Here is an 18,966-nt window from a genome sequence, read left to right on the forward strand (position 1 = left end):
AAATATTGATTTAAAAAAATGTTTTTACTGTAACCTGAGCTATATGACCCAGATCTGTGAGCTAAGAGTGTCCATGTGGTACCATGGCCGGGCGGTCTAAGGCCACTAAGTTGCTAAAGTAAAATATTGGAAGGTTGAAAAGTTCATCATCTGTCCTAGATTTTAAAACAGTTTATCACAATTTCAAGAGTCTTCTCAAACTTTAAAAATAATATGTAAAATAATAAACTATGACCTTTGGAGCCAAATAGATATGTGGTAGCATGGCCGAGCGGTCTAAGGCGCTGGATTAAGACTCCAGTCTCTTTGGAGGTGTGGGTTCAAATCCAACTGCTGCCATAATTATTTTCAAGAGAAAATGACATTCATTGATGTCAAACTGTTTTACTCTACTAAACAGCAAATCAATAATAAAAACAATCCTTACTCATTAATACTGTATACTAATTTTGTACCTTTTTCATGCTTCCTTAACTTTTTGTATTTTAAATACTTGTAACATGACACTTCTTTTCAAGTATTGATTTAAAACAACACATTTTTTTCCTGTAATCTCAACTGTATGATCCAGAACTGTGAGCTTTCAGTCAGACAGGTCCATGTGGTAGCATGGCTGAGCTGTCTAAGGCGCTGGATTTAGGCTCCAGTCTTTCTGGAGGCGTGGGTCTGAATCCCACTGCTTCCGTAATGATTTTACTATGAAAATGTCAGTCAGTGTTGGCAATGTGTTTTTCTCCACTAATAAGAAAATCAATAATAATAAAGTCCTTTCTCCTCATCATCTGATCAATATGATCCAGATGCATTAGCTAAAAATCAGCAGTGTCTAAGGTGCTGGATTAAGGTTCCAGATTCTTTGGAGGAATTGGTTCAAAACCTACTGCCGCCATAATTATTTTCCCAGAGAAAAAATAAGTAATTGATGTCAAAGTGTTTTTTCTCTACTAAACAGCAAAAGAATAATAAAAATATCCTTTCTCATTGATATTTTATGTCAATTTATGTACTTTTTGAACCTTCCAAAACGTTTTGTACATAATTTAAACACTTTTTGCATTACACTTCTTTTTAAATATTGATATAAAAAAATGTTTTTACTGTAACCTGAGCTATATGACCCAGACCTGTGGTACCATGGCCGAGCTGTCTAAGGCCACTAAGTTGCTAAAGTAAAATATTGGAAGGTTGAAAAGTTCATCATCTGTCCTAGATTTTAAAACAGTTTATCATAATTTCAAGAGTCTTCTCAAACTTTAAAAATAATATGTAAAATAATACACTATGACCTTTGGAGCCAAAATAGATATGTGGTAGCATGGCCGAGCGGTCTAAGGCGCTGGATTAAGACTCCAGTCTCTTTGGAGGCGTGGGTTCAAATCCAACTGCTGCCATAATTATTTTCAAGAGAAAATGACATTCTATAATAAAAAATCCTTACTCATTAATATTGACTACTAATTGTGTACCTTTTTTATGCTTCCTTAACTTTTTGTATTTTAAATACTTGTAACATGACACTTCTTTTCAAGTATTGATTTAAAACAACACATTTTTTTCCTGTAATCTCAACTGTATGATCCAGAACTGTGAGCTTTCAGTCAGACAGGTCCATGTGGTAGCATGGCCGAGCAGTCTAAGGCGCTGGATTTAGGCTCCAGTCTCTCTGGAGGCGTGGGTTCAAATCCCACTGCTGCCATAATGATTTTACTATGAAAACATCAGTCAGTGATGACAAAATGTTTTTCTCCACTAATAAGAAAAACAATAATAATAAAGACTTTTCTCCTCAATAGCTGATTGATATGATCCAGATGCATGAGCTAAAAATCAGCAGTGTCTAAGGTGCTGGATTAAGGTTCCAGTTTCTTTGGATGTTTTGGATCAAAACCTACTGCCGCCATAATTATTTTTCCTAAGAAAAAATAAGTCATTGATGTCAAAGTGTTTTTCTTTACTAAACAGCAAATGAATAATAAAAAAATCCTTTCTCATTAATATTTTATGTCAATTTATGTACTTTTTTAACCTTCCAAAACATTTTGTACATAACTTAAACACTTTTGGTATGACACTTCTTTTTAAGTATTTATTTAAAACAAAAAAAAATGTTTGTACTGTAATCTGAGCTATATGGTCCAGATCTGTGACCTAAGAGTGTTCATTTGGAACCATGGCCGAGCGGTCTAAGGCCACTAAGCTGCTAAAATAAAATATTGGTAGGTTAAAAAGTTCATCATCTGCCCTAGATTTTAAAACAGTTTATCATAATTTCAAGAGTCTTCTCAAAATGTAAAAATAATATGTAAAATTATAAACTATGAACTATGGAGTCAAGGTAGAAATGTGGCTGAGCGGTCTAAGATGCTGCATTAAGGCTCCAGTCTGTTTGGAGGCATGGGTTCAAATTCCACTGCTGTCATAATTATTTTCAAGATAAAACGACTGTCATTGATGTCAAAGTGTTTTTCTCCACTAAACAGCAAGTCAATAATAAAAAATCCTTTCTAATTAATATTGTCTGTTAATTTTGTACCTTTTTGAAATTTTTGTATTTTAAACACTTTTAACATGACACTTCTTTTCAAGTATTGATTTATAACTACACAATTTTTTCTTGTAATCTTAACTATATGATCCAGAACTCTGAGCTTTGAGTCAAAAGTATCCATGGGGTAGCAAGGGCGAGCGGTCTAAGGCACTGGATTTAGGTTCCAGTCTCTCTGGAGGCGTGGGTCCGAATCCCACTGCTTCCATAATGATTTTACTATGAAAATGTCAGTCAGTGATGGCAATGTGTTTTTCTCCACTAATAAGAAAATCAATAATAATAAAGTCCTTTCTCCTCAATATCTGATCAATATGATCCAGATGCATTAGCTAAAAATCAGCAGTGTCTAAGGTGCTGGATTAAGGTTCCAGATTCTTTGGAGGAATTGGTTCAAAACCTACTGCCGCCATAATTATTTTCCCTGAGAAAAAACAAGTAATTGATGTCAAAGTGTTTTTTCTCTACTAAACAGCAAATCAATAATAAAAATATCCTTTCTCATTGATATTTTATGTCAATTTATGTACTTTTTTAACCTTCCAAAACGTTTTGTACATAATTTAAACACTATTTGCATTACACTTCTTTTTAAATATTGATTTAAAAAAATGTTTTTACTGTAACCTGAGCTATATGACCCAGATCTGTGAGCTAAGAGTGTCCATGTGGTACCATGGCCGAGCGGTCTAAGGCCACTAAGTTGCTAAAGTAAAATATTGGAAGGTTGAAAAGTTCATCATCTGTCCTAGATTTTAAAACAGTTTATCACAATTTCAAGAGTCTTCTCAAACTTTAAAAATAATATGTAAAATAATAAACTATGACCTTTGGAGCCAAAATAGATATGTGGTAGCATGGCCGAGTGGTCTAAGGCGCTGGAATAAGGCTCCAGTCTCTTTGGAGGCGTGGGTTCAAATCCAACTGCTGCCATAATTATTTTCAAGAGAAAATGACATTCATTGATGTCAAACTGTTTTACTCTACTAAACAGCAAATCAATAATAAAAAAAATCCTTACTCATTAATATTGTATACTAATTTTGTACCTTTATCATGCTTCCTTAACTTTTTGTATTTTAAATACTTGTAACATGACACTTCTTTTCAAGTATTGATTTAAAACAACACATTTTTTTTCCTGTAATCTCAACTGTATGATCCAGAACTGTGAGCTTTCAGTCAGACAGGTCCATGTGGTAGCATGGCTGAGCGGTCTAAGGCGCTGGATTTAGGATTCAGTCTCTCTGGAGGAGTGGGTTCAAATCCCATTGCTGCCATAATGATTTTACTATGAAAACATCAGTCAGTGATGACAAAATGTTTTTCTCCACTAATAAGAAAAACAATAATAATAAAGACTTTTCTCCTCAATAGCTGATTGATATGATCCAGATGCATGAGCTAAAAATCAGCAGTGTCTAAGGCACTGGATTAAGGTTCCAGTTTCTTTGGAGGCTTTGGATCAAAACCTACTTCCGCCATAATTATTTTTCCTAAGAAAAAATAAGTAATTGATGTCAAAGTGTTTTTCTTTACTAAACAGCAAATGAATAATAAAAAAATCCTTTCTCATTAATATTTTATGTCAATTTATGTACTTTTATAACCTTCCAAAACATTTTGTACATAACTTAAACACTTTTGGTATGACACTTCTTTTTATGTATTTATTTAAAACAAAAAAAATGTTTGTACTGTAATCTGAGCTATATGGCCCAGATCTGTGAGCTAAGAGTGTTCATTTGGTACCATGGCCGAGCGGTCTAAGGCCACTAAGCTGCTAAAATAAAATATTGGTAGGTTAAAAAGTTCATCATCTGCCCTAGATTTTAAAACAGTTTATCATAATTTCAAGAGTCTTCTCAAAATGTAAAAATAATATGTAAAATTATAAACTATGAGCTATGGAGTCAAGGCAGAAATGTGGCTGAGCGGTCTAAGATGCTGCATTAAAGTTTCAGTCTGTTTGGAGGCATGGGTTCAAATTCCACTGCTGTCATAATTATTTTCTAGATAAAACGACTGTCATTGATGTCAAAGTGTTTTTCTCCACTAAACAGCAAGTCAATAATAAAAAATCCTTTCTAATTAATATTGTCTGCTAATTTTGTACCTTTTTTAAATTTTTGTATTTTAAACACTTTTAACATGACACTTCTTTTCAAGTATTGATTTATAACTACACAATTTTTTCTTGTAATCTTAACTATATGATCCAGAACTCTGAGCTTTGAGTCAAAAGTATCCATGGGGTAGCAAGGGCGAGCGGTCTAAGGCACTGGATTTAGGTTCCAGTCTCTCTGGAGGCGTGGGTCCGAATCCCACTGCTTCCATAATGATTTTACTATGAAAATGTCAGTCAGTGATGGCAATGTGTTTTTCTCCACTAATAAGAAAATCAATAATAATAAAGTCCTTTCTCCCCAACATCTGATCAATATGATCCAGATGCATTAGCTAAAAATCAGCAGTGTCTAAGGTGCTGGATTAAGGTTCCAGATTCTTTGGAGGAATTGGTTCAAAACCTACTGCCGCCATAATTATTTTCCCTGATAAAAAATAAGTAATTGATGTCAAAGTGTTTTTTCTCTACTAAACAGCAAATCAATAAAAAAAATATCCTTTCTCATTGATATTTTATGTCAATTTATGTACTTTTTTAACCTTCCAAAACGTTTTGTACATAATTTAAACACTTTTTGCATTACACTTCTTTTTAAATATTGATTTAAAAAAATGTTTTTACTGTAACCTGAGCTATATGACCCAGATCTGTGAGCTAAGAGTGTCCATGTGGTACCATGGCCGAGCGGTCTAAGGCCACTAAGTTGCTAAAGTAAAATATTGGAAGGTTGAAAAGTTCATCATCTGTCCTAGATTTTAAAACAGTTTATCACAATTTCAAGAGTCTTCTCAAACTTTAAAAATAGTATGTAACATAATAAACTATGACCTTTGGAGCCAAAATAGATATGTGGTAGCATGGCCGAGCGGTCTAAGACGCTGGATTAAGGCTCCAGTCTCTTTGGAGGCGTGGTTCAAATCCCACTGCTGACACAATTATTTTCAAGAGAAAATTACATTCATTGATGTCAAATTGTTTTACTCTACTAAACAGCAAATCAATAATAAAAAATCCTTACTCATTAATATTGACTACCTTTTTTATGCTTCCTTAACTTTTTGTATTTTAAATACTTGTAACATGACACTTCTTTTCAAGTATTGATTTAAAACAACACATTTTTTCCCTATAATCTCAACTGTATGATCCAGAACTGTGAGCTTTCAGTCAAACAGGACCATGTGGTAGCATGGCCGAGTGGTCTAAGGTGCTGGATTTAGGCTCCAGTCTCTCTGGAGGCGTGGGTACAAATCCCCCTGCTGCCATAATGATTTTACTATGAAAACATCAGTCAGTGATGACAAAATATTTTTCTCCACTAATAAGAAAAACAATAATAATAAAGACTTTTCTCCTCAATAGCTGGTTGATATGATCCAGATGCATGAGCTAAAAATCAGCAGTGTCTAAGACGCTGGATTAAGGTTCCAGTTTCTTTGGAGGCTTTCGATCAAAACCTACTGCCGCCATAATTATTTTTCCTAAGAAAAAATAAGTCATTGATGTCAAAGTGTTTTTCTTTACTAACAGCAAATGAATAATAAAAAAATCCTTTCTCATTAATATTTTATGTCAATTTATGTACTTTTTTAACCTTCCAAAATATTTTGTACATAACTTAAACACTTTTGGTATGACACTTCTTTTTAAGTATTTATTTAAAACAAAAAAAATGTTTGTACTGTAATCTGAGCTATATGGCCCAGATCTTTGAGCTAAGAGTGTTCATTTGGTACCATGGCCGAGCGGTCTAAGGCCACTAAGCTGCTAAAATAAAATATTGGTAGGTTAAAAAGTTCATCATCTGCCCTAGATTTTAAAACAGTTTATCATAATTTCAAGAGTCTTCTCAAAATGTAAAAATAATATGTAAAATGATAAAATATGAGCTATGGAGTCAAGGTAGAAATGTGGCTGAGCGGTCTAAGATGCTGCATTAAGGCTCCAGTCTGTTTGGAGGCATGGGTTCAAATTCCACTGCTGTCATAATTATTTTCAAGATAAAACGACTGAATGGTGAACAAAGTGTCGCTGGCGCTAGATCCGTATGGATGTGTGAGGAACCCCAATATAGGGGTTCTGTATCCCTGAATGGGGATTTAATCCTTCAAATGATAGGTAGTAACTCAATAACAATGGATATAAAACACATATAAATATTTATTGTTAAAAACATACAATACGTGAATACTGAACGTGCATGGTAACCATGGACAATCCAAGAAGGTGACTTGTGCTGTTTTTCTTTATAAAGAATCTTCTGCGGTGGTGCTAGGCTGATTCAGCCCAGGACCATACCAGCTTATTTCATAAGCTAGCCCACCGCACCACAGTAAAAGGGTGAGAATACTTTTTGTGGTTTATAAAGAAAAACAGCACAAGTTTTATATCCATTGTTATTGAGTTACTACCTATCATTTGAAGGATTAAATCCCCATTCAGGGATACAGAACCCCTATATTGGGGTTCCTCACACATCCATACGGATCTAGCGCCAGCGACACTTTGTTCACCATTTTTCTCTTCATGCTTTATTGGGAATTGGTGTTTTGTCCCTAACTGAACAGTGTGTCTGGGCGGCTTCTTTTGTTTTACTGCGCAACTCTGGTATTGTATAAATCTTCTTTTAAAGATAAAACGACTGTCATTGATGTCAAAGTGTTTTTCTCCACTATACAGCAAGTCAATAATAAAAAATCCTTTCTAATTAATATTGTCTGTTAATTTTGTACCTTTTTTAAATTTTTGTATTTTAAACACTTTTAACATGACACTTCTTTTCAAGTATTGATTTATAACTACACAATTTTTTCTTGTAATCTTAAATATATGATCCAGAACTCTGAGCTTTGAGTCAAAAGTATCCATGGGGTAGCAAGGGCGAGCGGTCTAAGGCACTGGATTTAGGTTCCAGTCTCTCTGGAGGCGTGGGTCCGAATCCCACTGCTTCCATAATGATTTTACTATGAAAATGTCAGTCAGTGATGGCAATGTGTTTTTCTCCACTAATAAGAAAATCAATAATAATAAAGTCCTTTCTCCTCAACATCTGATCAATATGATCCAGATGCATTAGCTAAAAATCAGCAGTGTCTAAGGTGCTGGATTAAAGTTCCAGATTCTTTGGAGGAATTGGTTCAAAACCTACTGCCGCCATAATTATTTTCCCTGAGAAAAAATAAGTAATTGATGTCAAAGTGTTTTTTCTCTACTAAACAGCAAATCAATAATAAAAATATCCTTTCTCATTGATATTTTGTCAATTTATGTACTTTTTTAACCTTCCAAAACGTTTTGTACATAATTTAAACACTTTTTGCATTACACTTCTTTTTAAATATTGATTTAAAAAAATGTTTTTACTGTAACCTGAGCTATATGACCCAGATCTGTGAGCTAAGAGTGTCCATGTGGTACCATGGCCGGGCGGTCTAAGGCCACTAAGTTGCTAAAGTAAAATATTGGAAGGTTGAAAAGTTCATCATCTGTCCTAGATTTTAAAACAGTTTATCACAATTTCAAGAGTCTTCTCAAACTTTAAAAATAATATGTAAAATAATAAACTATGACCTTTGGAGCCAAAATAGATATGTGGTAGCATGGCCGAGCGGTCTAAGGCGCTGGATTAAGACTCCAGTCTCTTTGGAGGTGTGGGTTCAAATCCAACTGCTGCCATAATTATTTTCAAGAGAAAATGACATTCATTGATGTCAAACTGTTTTACTCTACTAAACAGCAAATCAATAATAAAAACAATCCTTACTCATTAATACTGTATACTAATTTTGTACCTTTTTCATGCTTCCTTAACTTTTTGTATTTTAAATACTTGTAACATGACACTTCTTTTCAAGTATTGATTTAAAACAACACATTTTTTTCCTGTAATCTCAACTGTATGATCCAGAACTGTGAGCTTTCAGTCAGACAGGTCCATGTGGTAGCATGGCTGAGCTGTCTAAGGCGCTGGATTTAGGCTCCAGTCTTTCTGGAGGCGTGGGTCTGAATCCCACTGCTTCCGTAATGATTTTACTATGAAAATGTCAGTCAGTGTTGGCAATGTGTTTTTCTCCACTAATAAGAAAATCAATAATAATAAAGTCCTTTCTCCTCATCATCTGATCAATATGATCCAGATGCATTAGCTAAAAATCAGCAGTGTCTAAGGTGCTGGATTAAGGTTCCAGATTCTTTGGAGGAATTGGTTCAAAACCTACTGCCGCCATAATTATTTTCCCAGAGAAAAAATAAGTAATTGATGTCAAAGTGTTTTTTCTCTACTAAACAGCAAAAGAATAATAAAAATATCCTTTCTCATTGATATTTTATGTCAATTTATGTACTTTTTGAACCTTCCAAAACGTTTTGTACATAATTTAAACACTTTTTGCATTACACTTCTTTTTAAATATTGATATAAAAAAATGTTTTTACTGTAACCTGAGCTATATGACCCAGACCTGTGGTACCATGGCCGAGCTGTCTAAGGCCACTAAGTTGCTAAAGTAAAATATTGGAAGGTTGAAAAGTTCATCATCTGTCCAAGATTTTAAAACAGTTTATCATAATTTCAAGAGTCTTCTCAAACTTTAAAAATAATATGTAAAATAATACACTATGACCTTTGGAGCCAAAATAGATATGTGGTAGCATGGCCGAGCGGTCTAAGGCGCTGGATTAAGGCTCCAGTCTCTTTGGAGGCGTGGGTTCAAATCCAACTGCTGCCATAATTATTTTCAAGAGAAAATGACATTCTATAATAAAAAATCCTTACTCATTAATATTGACTACTAATTGTGTACCTTTTTTATGCTTCCTTAACTTTTTGTATTTTAAATACTTGTAACATGACACTTCTTTTCAAGTATTGATTTAAAACAACACATTTTTTTCCTGTAATCTCAACTGTATGATCCAGAACTGTGAGCTTTCAGTCAGACAGGTCCATGTGGTAGCATGGCCGAGCGGTCTAAGGCGCTGGATTTAGGCTCCAGTCTCTCTGGAGGCGTGGGTTCAAATCCCACTGCTGCCATAATGATTTTACTATGAAAACATCAGTCAGTGATGACAAAATGTTTTTCTCCACTAATAAGAAAAACAATAATAATAAAGACTTTTCTCCTCAATAGCTGATTGATATGATCCAGATGCATGAGCTAAAAATCAGCAGTGTCTAAGGTGCTGGATTAAGGTTCCAGTTTCTTTGGATGTTTTGGATCAAAACCTACTGCCGCCATAATTATTTTTCCTAAGAAAAAATAAGTCATTGATGTCAAAGTGTTTTTCTTTACTAAACAGCAAATGAATAATAAAAAATCCTTTCTCATTAATATTTTATGTCAATTTATGTACTTTTTTAACCTTCCAAAACATTTTGTACATAACTTAAACACTTTTGGTATGACACTTCTTTTTAAGTATTTATTTAAAACAAAAAAAAATGTTTGTACTGTAATCTGAGCTATATGGTCCAGATCTGTGACCTAAGAGTGTTCATTTGGAACCATGGCCGAGCGGTCTAAGGCCACTAAGCTGCTAAAATAAAATATTGGTAGGTTAAAAAGTTCATCATCTGCCCTAGATTTTAAAACAGTTTATCATAATTTCAAGAGTCTTCTCAAAATGTAAAAATAATATGTAAAATTATAAACTATGAGCTATGGAGTCAAGGTAGAAATGTGGCTGAGCGGTCTAAGATGCTGCATTAAGGCTCCAGTCTGTTTGGAGGCATGGGTTCAAATTCCACTGCTGTCATAATTATTTTCAAGATAAAACGACTGTCATTGATGTCAAAGTGTTTTTCTCCACTAAACAGCAAGTCAATAATAAAAAATCCTTTCTAATTAATATTGTCTGTTAATTTTGTACCTTTTTGAAATTTTTGTATTTTAAACACTTTTAACATGACACTTCTTTTCAAGTATTGATTTATAACTACACAATTTTTTCTTGTAATCTTAACTATATGATCCAGAACTCTGAGCTTTGAGTCAAAAGTATCCATGGGGTAGCAAGGGCGAGCGGTCTAAGGCACTGGATTTAGGTTCCAGTCTCTCTGGAGGCGTGGGTCCGAATCCCACTGCTTCCATAATGATTTTACTATGAAAATGTCAGTCAGTGATGGCAATGTGTTTTTCTCCACTAATAAGAAAATCAATAATAATAAAGTCCTTTCTCCTCAATATCTGATCAATATGATCCAGATGCATTAGCTAAAAATCAGCAGTGTCTAAGGTGCTGGATTAAGGTTCCAGATTCTTTGGAGGAATTGGTTCAAAACCTACTGCCGCCATAATTATTTTCCCTGAGAAAAAATAAGTAATTGATGTCAGTGTTTTTTCTCTACTAAACAGCAAATCAATAATAAAAATATCCTTTCTCATTGATATTTTATGTCAATTTATGTACTTTTTTAACCTTCCAAAACGTTTTGTACATAATTTAAACACTATTTGCATTACACTTCTTTTTAAATATTGATTTAAAAAAATGTTTTTACTGTAACCTGAGCTATATGACCCAGATCTGTGAGCTAAGAGTGTCCATGTGGTACCATGGCCGAGCGGTCTAAGGCCACTAAGTTGCTAAAGTAAAATATTGGAAGGTTGAAAAGTTCATCATCTGTCCTAGATTTTAAAACAGTTTATCACAATTTCAAGAGTCTTCTCAAACTTTAAAAATAATATGTAAAATAATAAACTATGACCTTTGGAGCCAAAATAGATATGTGGTAGCATGGCCGAGTGGTCTAAGGCACTGGATTAAGGCTCCAGTCTCTTTGGAGGCGTGGGTTCAAATCCAACTGCTGCCATAATTATTTTCAAGAGAAAATGACATTCATTGATGTCAAACTGTTTTACTCTACTAAACAGCAAATCAATAATAAAAAAAATCCTTACTCATTAATATTGTATACTAATTTTGTACCTTTATCATGCTTCCTTAACTTTTTGTATTTTAAATACTTGTAACATGACACTTCTTTTCAAGTACTGATTTAAAACAACACATTTTTTTCCTGTAATCTCAACTGTATGATCCAGAACTGTGAGCTTTCAGTCAGACAGGTCCATGTGGTAGCATGGCTGAGCGGTCTAAGGCGCTGGATTTAGGATCCAGTCTCTCTGGAGGAGTGGGTTCAAATCCCATTGCTGCCATAATGATTTTACTATGAAAACATCAGTCAGTGATGACAAAATGTTTTTCTCCACTAATAAGAAAAACAATAATAATAAAGACTTTTCTCCTCAATAGCTGATTGATATGATCCAGATGCATGAGCTAAAAATCAGCAGTGTCTAAGGCACTGGATTAAGGTTCCAGTTTCTTTGGAGGCTTTGGATCAAAACCTACTTCCGCCATAATTATTTTTCCTAAGAAAAAATAAGTAATTGATGTCAAAGTGATTTTCTTTACTAAACAGCAAATGAATAATAAAAAAATCCTTTCTCATTAATATTTTATGTCAATTTATGTACTTTTATAACCTTCCAAAACATTTTGTACATAACTTAAACACTTTTGGTATGACACTTCTTTTTATGTATTTATTTAAAACAAAAAAAATGTTTGTACTGTAATCTGAGCTATATGGCCCAGATCTGTGAGCTAAGAGTGTTCATTTGGTACCATGGCCGAGCGGTCTAAGGCCACTAAGCTGCTAAAATAAAATATTGGTAGGTTAAAAAGTTCATCATCTGCCCTAGATTTTAAAACAGTTTATCATAATTTCAAGAGTCTTCTCAAAATGTAAAAATAATATGTAAAATTATAAACTATGAGCTATGGAGTCAAGGCAGAAATGTGGCTGAGCGGTCTAAGATGCTGCATTAAAGTTTCAGTCTGTTTGGAGGCATGGGTTCAAATTCCACTGCTGTCATAATTATTTTCAAGATAAAACGACTGTCATTGATGTCAAAGTGTTTTTCTCCACTAAACAGCAAGTCAATAATAAAAAATCCTTTCTAATTAATATTGTCTGCTAATTTTGTACCTTTTTTAAATTTTTGTATTTTAAACACTTTTAACATGACACTTCTTTTCAAGTATTGATTTATAACTACACAATTTTTTCTTGTAATCTTAACTATATGATCCAGAACTCTGAGCTTTGAGTCAAAAGTATCCATGGGGTAGCAAGGGCGAGCGGTCTAAGGCACTGGATTTAGGTTCCAGTCTCTCTGGAGGTGTGGGTCCGAATCCCACTGCTTCCATAATGATTTTACTATGAAAATGTCAGTCAGTGATGGCAATGTGTTTTCCTCCACTAATAAGAAAATCAATAATAATAAAGTCCTTTCTCCCCAACATCTGATCAATATGATCCAGATGCATTAGCTAAAAATCAGCAGTGTCTAAGGTGCTGGATTAAGGTTCCAGATTCTTTGGAGGAATTGGTTCAAAACCTACTGCCGCCATAATTATTTTCCCTGAGAAAAAAATAAGTAATTGATGTCAAAGTGTTTTTTCTCTACTAAACAGCAAATCAATAATAAAAATATCCTTTCTCATTGATATTTTATGTCAATTTATGTACTTTTTTAACCTTCCAAAACGTTTTGTACATAATTTAAACACTTTTTGCATTACACTTCTTTTTAAATATTGATTTAAAAAAATGTTTTTACTGTAACCTGAGCTATATGACCCAGATCTGTGAGCTAAGAGTGTCCATGTGGTACCATGGCCGAGCGGTCTAAGGCCACTAAGTTGCTAAAGTAAAATATTGGAAGGTTGAAAAGTTCATCATCTGTCCTAGATTTTAAAACAGTTTATCACAATTTCAAGAGTCTTCTCAAACTTTAAAAATAGTATGTAACATAATAAACTATGACCTTTGGAGCCAAAATAGATATGTGGTAGCATGGCCGAGCGGTCTAAGGCGCTGGATTAAGGCTCCAGTCTCTTTGGAGGCGTGGTTCAAATCCCACTGCTGACACAATTATTTTCAAGAGAAAATTACATTCATTGATGTCAAATTGTTTTACTCTACTAAACAGCAAATCAATAATAAAAAATCCTTACTCATTAATATTGACTACCTTTTTTATGCTTCCTTAACTTTTTGTATTTTAAATACTTGTAACATGACACTTCTTTTCAAGTATTGATTTAAAACAACACATTTTTTCCCTATAATCTCAACTGTATGATCCAGAACTGTGAGCTTTCAGTCAAACAGGACCATGTGGTAGCATGGCCGAGTGGTCTAAGGTGCTGGATTTAGGCTCCAGTCTCTCTGGAGGCGTGGGTTCAAATCCCCCTGCTGCCATAATGATTTTACTATGAAAACATCAGTCAGTGATGACAAAATATTTTTCTCCACTAATAAGAAAAACAATAATAATAAAGACTTTTCTCCTCAATAGCTGGTTGATATGATCCAGATGCATGAGCTAAAAATCAGCAGTGTCTAAGACGCTGGATTAAGGTTCCAGTTTCTTTGGAGGCTTTCGATCAAAACCTACTGCCGCCATAATTATTTTTCCTAAGAAAAAATAAGTCATTGATGTCAAAGTGTTTTTCTTTACTAACAGCAAATGAATAATAAAAAAATCCTTTCTCATTAATATTTTATGTCAATTTATGTACTTTTTTAACCTTCCAAAACATTTTGTACATAACTTAAACACTTTTGGTATGACAATTCTTTTTAAGTATTTATTTAAAACAAAAAAAATGTTTGTACTGTATTCTGAGCTATATGGCCTAGATCTGTGAGCTAAAAGTCTTCATTTGGTACCATGGCCGAGCGGTCTAAGGCCACTAAGCTGCTAAAATAAAATATTGGTAGGTAAAAAAGTTCATCATCTGCCCTAGATTTTAAAACAGTTTATCATAATTTCAAGAGTCTTCTCAAAATGTAAAAATAATATGTAAAATTATAAACTATGAGCTATGGAGTCAAGGTAGAAATGTGGCTGAGCGGTCTAAGATGCTGCATTAAGGCTCCCGTCTGTTTGGAGGCATGGGTTCAAATTCCACTGCTGTCATAATTATTTTCAAGATAAAACGACTGTCATTGATGTCAAAGTGTTTTTCTCCACTAAACAGCAATTCAATAATAAAAAATCCTTTCTAATTAATATTGTCTGCTAATTTTGTACCTTTTTTAAATTTTTGTATTTTAAACACTTTTAACTTGACACTTCTTTTCAAGTATTGATTTATAACTACACAATTTTTTCTTGTAATCTTAACTATATGATCCAGAACTCTGAGCTTTGAGTCAAAAGTATCCATGGGGTAGCAAGGGCGAGCGGTCTAAGGCACTGGATTTAGGTTCCAGTCTCTCTGGAGGCGTGGGTCCGAATCCCACTGCTTCCATAATGATTTTACTATGAAAATGTCAGTCAGTGATGGCAATGTGTTTTTCTCCACTAATAAGAAAATCAATAATAATAAAGTCCTTTCTCCTCAACATCTGATCAATATGATCCAGATGCATTAGCTAAAAATACGGTGCTGGATTAAGGTTCCAGATTCTTTGGAGGAATTGGTTCAAAACCTACTGCTGCCATAATTATTTTCCCTGAGAAAAAATAAGTAATTGATGTCAAAGTATTTTTTCTCTACTAAACAGCAAATCAATAATAAAAATATCCTTTCTCATTGATATTTTATGTCAATTTATGTACTTTTTTTAACCTTCCAAAACGTTTTGTACATAATTTAAACACTTTTTGCATTACACTTCTTTTTAAATATTGATTTAAAAAAAATGTTTTTACTGTAACCTGAGCTATATGACCCAGACCTGTGAGCTAAGAGTGTCCATGTGGTACCATGGCCGAGCGGTCTAAGGCCACTAAGTTGCTAAAGTAAAATATTGGAAGGTTGAAAAGTTCATCATCTGTCCTAGATTTTAAAACAGTTTATCACAATTTCAAGAGTCTTCTCAAACTTTAAAAATAATATGTAAAATAATAAACTATGACCTTTGGAGCCAAAATAGATATGTGGTAGCATGGCCGAGTGGTCTAAGGTGCTGGATTAAGGCTCCAGTCTCTTTGGAGGCGTGGGTTCAAATCCAACTGCTGCCATAATTATTTTCAAGAGAAAATGACATTCATTGATGTCAAACTGTTTTACTCTACTAAACAGCAAATCAATAATAAAAAAATCCTTACTCATTAATATTGTATACTAATTTTGTACCTTTATCATGCTTTCTTAACTTTTTGTATTTTAAATACTTGTAACATGACACTTCTTTTCAAGTATTGATTTAAAACAACACATTTTTTTCCTGTAATCTCAACTGTATGATCCAGAACTGTGAGCTTTCAGTCAGACAGGTCCATGTGGTAGCATGGCTGAGCAGTCTAAGGCACTGGATTTAGGCTCCAGTCTCTCTGGAGGAGTGGGTTCAAATCCCATTGCTGCCATAATGATTTTACTATGAAAACATCAGTCAGTGATGACAAAATGTTTTTCTCCACTAATAAGAAAAACAATAATAATAAAGACTTTTCTCCTCAATAGCTGATTGATATGATCCAGGTGACTTGCAGAACTGTGGAACGCAGGTGGACCGCAAACCGGAAGCCGGAAGCACCGTAACCGGAAGTCGCGAACCGCGGCATCGTAGCGTCCCCTGCTACCCAGGATCTCCACACACGGCTCTCTGTCTCCGCTCCAGACGTAGCCGAACACAAGCCTGCAGGACACTGTGCCATACACATCAGGCACGGCCCCAAGAGAAACCGCCGCAGTGCGGCCAGTCGCACGGAGTGAGACAGTTGCGGGACTGGCATACCACCAATTCAGCCACACCAATTGGTGAAGTATAAACAGGCATTGTTCATCCTTAGCCTATATCTTCTTTTATCCCGCAAAGTGCATCTGAGCCAGTAACAGCACTCAATTCCTATTAACTACTAACAGTTATATGCATGCATGCAAGAGAACTAACAATTGAAATCTGGGATAGTGCACTAACATTATTTAAAGTCCCGGGACCCAGGACACAGTGTTCACTAATAATATCTTTTAAACTACCTTATTATTATTGTAACATGTTTTATTAATTTGTTATCAGTTGCCATTTAGGGCAACCGAACAATTTATGTTGATTTGCTCTTTTTAGATAATTTTTATTTGTACCAATAAATGATATTGATTTTTTACAAAACCAGCAGCTGTTGTATTTAAAATTCCCTTGAGCGCCCACATTATCACCACATTTTCTCCTCAATAGCTGATTGATATGATCCAGATGCATGAGCTAAAAATCAGCAGTATCTAAAACGCTGGATTAAGGTTCCAGTTTCTTTGGAGGCTTTGGATCAAAACCTACTGCCTCCATAATTATTTTTCCTAAGAAAAAATAAGTCATTGATGTCAAAGTGTTTTTCTTTACTAAACAGCAAATAAATAATAAAAAAAATCCTTTCTCATTAATATTTTATGTCAATTTATGTACTTTTTTAACCTTCCAAAACATTTTGTACATAACTTAAACACTTTTGGTATGACACTTATTTTTAAGTATTTATTTAAAACAAAAAAAATGTTTGTACTGTAATCTGAGCTATATGGTCCAGATCTGTGAGCTAAGAGTTTCCATGTGCTACCATGGCCGAGCGGTCTAAGGCCACTAAGTTGCTAAAGTAAAATATTGGAAGGTTGAAAAGTTCATCATCTGTCCTAGATTTTAAAACAGTTTATCACAATTTCGAGAGTCTTCTCAAACTTTAAAAATAATATGTAAAATAATAAACTATGACCTTTGGAGCCAAAATAGATATGTGGTAGCATGGCCGAGCGGTCTAAGGTGTTGGATTAAGGCTCCAGTCTCTTTGGAGGCATGGGTTCAAATCCCACTGCTGCCATAATTATTTTCAAGAGAAAATGACATTCATTGATGTCAAACTGTTTTACTCTACTAAACAGCAAATCAATAATAAAAAATCCTTACTCATTAATATTGACTACTAATTTTGTACCTTTTTTATGCTTCCTTAACTTTTTGTATTTTAAATACTTGTAACATGACACTTCTTTTCAAGTATTGATTTAAAACAACACATTTTTTCCTGTAATCTCAACTGTATGATCCAGAACTGTGAGCTTTCAGTCAGACAGGTCCATGTGGTAGCATGGCTGAGCGGTCTAAGGCGCTGTATTTAGGCTTCAGTCTTTCTGGAGGTGTGGGTTTAAATCCCACTGCTGCCATAATGATTTTACTATGAAAACATCAGTCAGTGATGAAAAAATGTTTTTCTCCACTAATAAGAAAAACAATAATAATAAAGACTTTTCTCCTCAATAGCTGATTGATATGATCCAGATGCATGAGCTAAAAATCAGCAGTATCTAAGACGCTGGATTAAGGTTCCAGTTTCTTTGGAGGCTTTGGATCAAAACCTACTGCCGCCATAATTATTTTTCCTAAGAAAAAATAAGTCATTGATGTCAAAGTGTTTTTTTTTTGCTAAACAGCAAATGAATAATAAAAAAATCCTTTCTCATTAATATTTTATGTCAATTTATGTACTTTTTTAACCTTCCAAAACATTTTGTACATAACTTAAACACTTTTGGTATGACACTTCTTTTTAAGTATTTATTTAAAACAAAAAAAATGTTTGTACTGTAATCTTAGCTATATGGCCCAGATCTGTGAGCTAAGAGTGTTCATTTGGTACCATGGCCGAGCGGTCTAAGGCCACTAAGCTGCTAAAATAAAATATTAGTAGGTTAAAAAGTTCATCATCTGCCCTAGATTTTAAAACAGTTTATCATAATTTCAAGAGTCTTCTCAAAATGCAAAAATATTATGTAAAATTATAAACTATGAGCTATGGAGTCAAGGTAGAAATGTTGCTGAGCGGTCTAAGATGCTGCATTAAGGCTCCAGTCTGTTTGGAGGCATGGGTTCAAATTCCACTGCTGTCATAATTATTTTCAAGATAAAACGACTGTCATTGATGTCAAAGTGTTTTTCTCCACTAAACAGCAAGTCAATAATAAAAAATTATTTCTAATTAATATTGTCTGCTAATTTTGTACCTTTTTTAAATTTTTGTATTTTAAACACTTTTAACATGACACTTCTTTTCAAGTATTGATTTATAACTACACAATTTTTTCTTGTAATCTTAACTATATGATCCAGAACTCTGAGCTTTGAGTCAAAAGTATCCATGGGGTAGCAAGGGCGAGCGGTCTCTCTGGAGGCGTGGGTCCGAATCCCACTGCTTCCATAATGATTTTACTATGAAAATGTCAGTCAGTGATGGCAATGTGTTTTTCTCCACTAATAAGAAAATCAATAATAATAAAGTCCTTT

General features: G+C 34.1%; 14 non-coding genes across 14 annotated transcripts; all 14 read left to right on the plus strand.

Annotated features, from left to right (window-relative positions):
- The first annotated feature begins 257 nt into the window (after positions 1-257).
- On the plus strand, positions 258-339 carry TRNAL-AAG (transfer RNA leucine (anticodon AAG)). The gene has a single exon. It is a non-coding gene; the product is annotated as a tRNA-Leu (tRNA).
- Positions 340-1,309: 970 nt separating this feature from the next.
- Positions 1,310-1,391, plus strand: TRNAL-AAG (transfer RNA leucine (anticodon AAG)). The gene has a single exon. It is a non-coding gene; the product is annotated as a tRNA-Leu (tRNA).
- A 223-nt stretch (positions 1,392-1,614) lies between these two features.
- TRNAL-UAG (transfer RNA leucine (anticodon UAG)) lies at positions 1,615-1,696 on the plus strand. The gene has a single exon. It is a non-coding gene; the product is annotated as a tRNA-Leu (tRNA).
- A 1,700-nt stretch (positions 1,697-3,396) lies between these two features.
- TRNAL-AAG (transfer RNA leucine (anticodon AAG)) lies at positions 3,397-3,478 on the plus strand. Its single transcript has one exon. It is a non-coding gene; the product is annotated as a tRNA-Leu (tRNA).
- Positions 3,479-3,743: 265 nt separating this feature from the next.
- On the plus strand, positions 3,744-3,825 carry TRNAL-UAG (transfer RNA leucine (anticodon UAG)). The gene has a single exon. It is a non-coding gene; the product is annotated as a tRNA-Leu (tRNA).
- A 2,031-nt stretch (positions 3,826-5,856) lies between these two features.
- Positions 5,857-5,938, plus strand: TRNAL-UAG (transfer RNA leucine (anticodon UAG)). The gene has a single exon. It is a non-coding gene; the product is annotated as a tRNA-Leu (tRNA).
- Positions 5,939-8,266: 2,328 nt separating this feature from the next.
- TRNAL-AAG (transfer RNA leucine (anticodon AAG)) lies at positions 8,267-8,348 on the plus strand. Its single transcript has one exon. It is a non-coding gene; the product is annotated as a tRNA-Leu (tRNA).
- A 970-nt stretch (positions 8,349-9,318) lies between these two features.
- On the plus strand, positions 9,319-9,400 carry TRNAL-AAG (transfer RNA leucine (anticodon AAG)). The gene has a single exon. It is a non-coding gene; the product is annotated as a tRNA-Leu (tRNA).
- Positions 9,401-9,623: 223 nt separating this feature from the next.
- Positions 9,624-9,705, plus strand: TRNAL-UAG (transfer RNA leucine (anticodon UAG)). Its single transcript has one exon. It is a non-coding gene; the product is annotated as a tRNA-Leu (tRNA).
- Positions 9,706-11,402: 1,697 nt separating this feature from the next.
- Positions 11,403-11,484, plus strand: TRNAL-AAG (transfer RNA leucine (anticodon AAG)). The gene has a single exon. It is a non-coding gene; the product is annotated as a tRNA-Leu (tRNA).
- A 264-nt stretch (positions 11,485-11,748) lies between these two features.
- Positions 11,749-11,830, plus strand: TRNAL-UAG (transfer RNA leucine (anticodon UAG)). Its single transcript has one exon. It is a non-coding gene; the product is annotated as a tRNA-Leu (tRNA).
- A 2,032-nt stretch (positions 11,831-13,862) lies between these two features.
- TRNAL-UAG (transfer RNA leucine (anticodon UAG)) lies at positions 13,863-13,944 on the plus strand. Its single transcript has one exon. It is a non-coding gene; the product is annotated as a tRNA-Leu (tRNA).
- A 1,689-nt stretch (positions 13,945-15,633) lies between these two features.
- TRNAL-AAG (transfer RNA leucine (anticodon AAG)) lies at positions 15,634-15,715 on the plus strand. Its single transcript has one exon. It is a non-coding gene; the product is annotated as a tRNA-Leu (tRNA).
- A 1,709-nt stretch (positions 15,716-17,424) lies between these two features.
- TRNAL-AAG (transfer RNA leucine (anticodon AAG)) lies at positions 17,425-17,506 on the plus strand. The gene has a single exon. It is a non-coding gene; the product is annotated as a tRNA-Leu (tRNA).
- The last annotated feature ends 1,460 nt before the right edge of the window (positions 17,507-18,966 follow it).

The sequence above is a fragment of the Pseudophryne corroboree genome, chromosome 3 (genome assembly GCF_028390025.1).
Source record: "Pseudophryne corroboree isolate aPseCor3 chromosome 3, aPseCor3.hap2, whole genome shotgun sequence".
Classification (NCBI taxonomy): Eukaryota; Metazoa; Chordata; class Amphibia; order Anura; family Myobatrachidae; genus Pseudophryne; species Pseudophryne corroboree.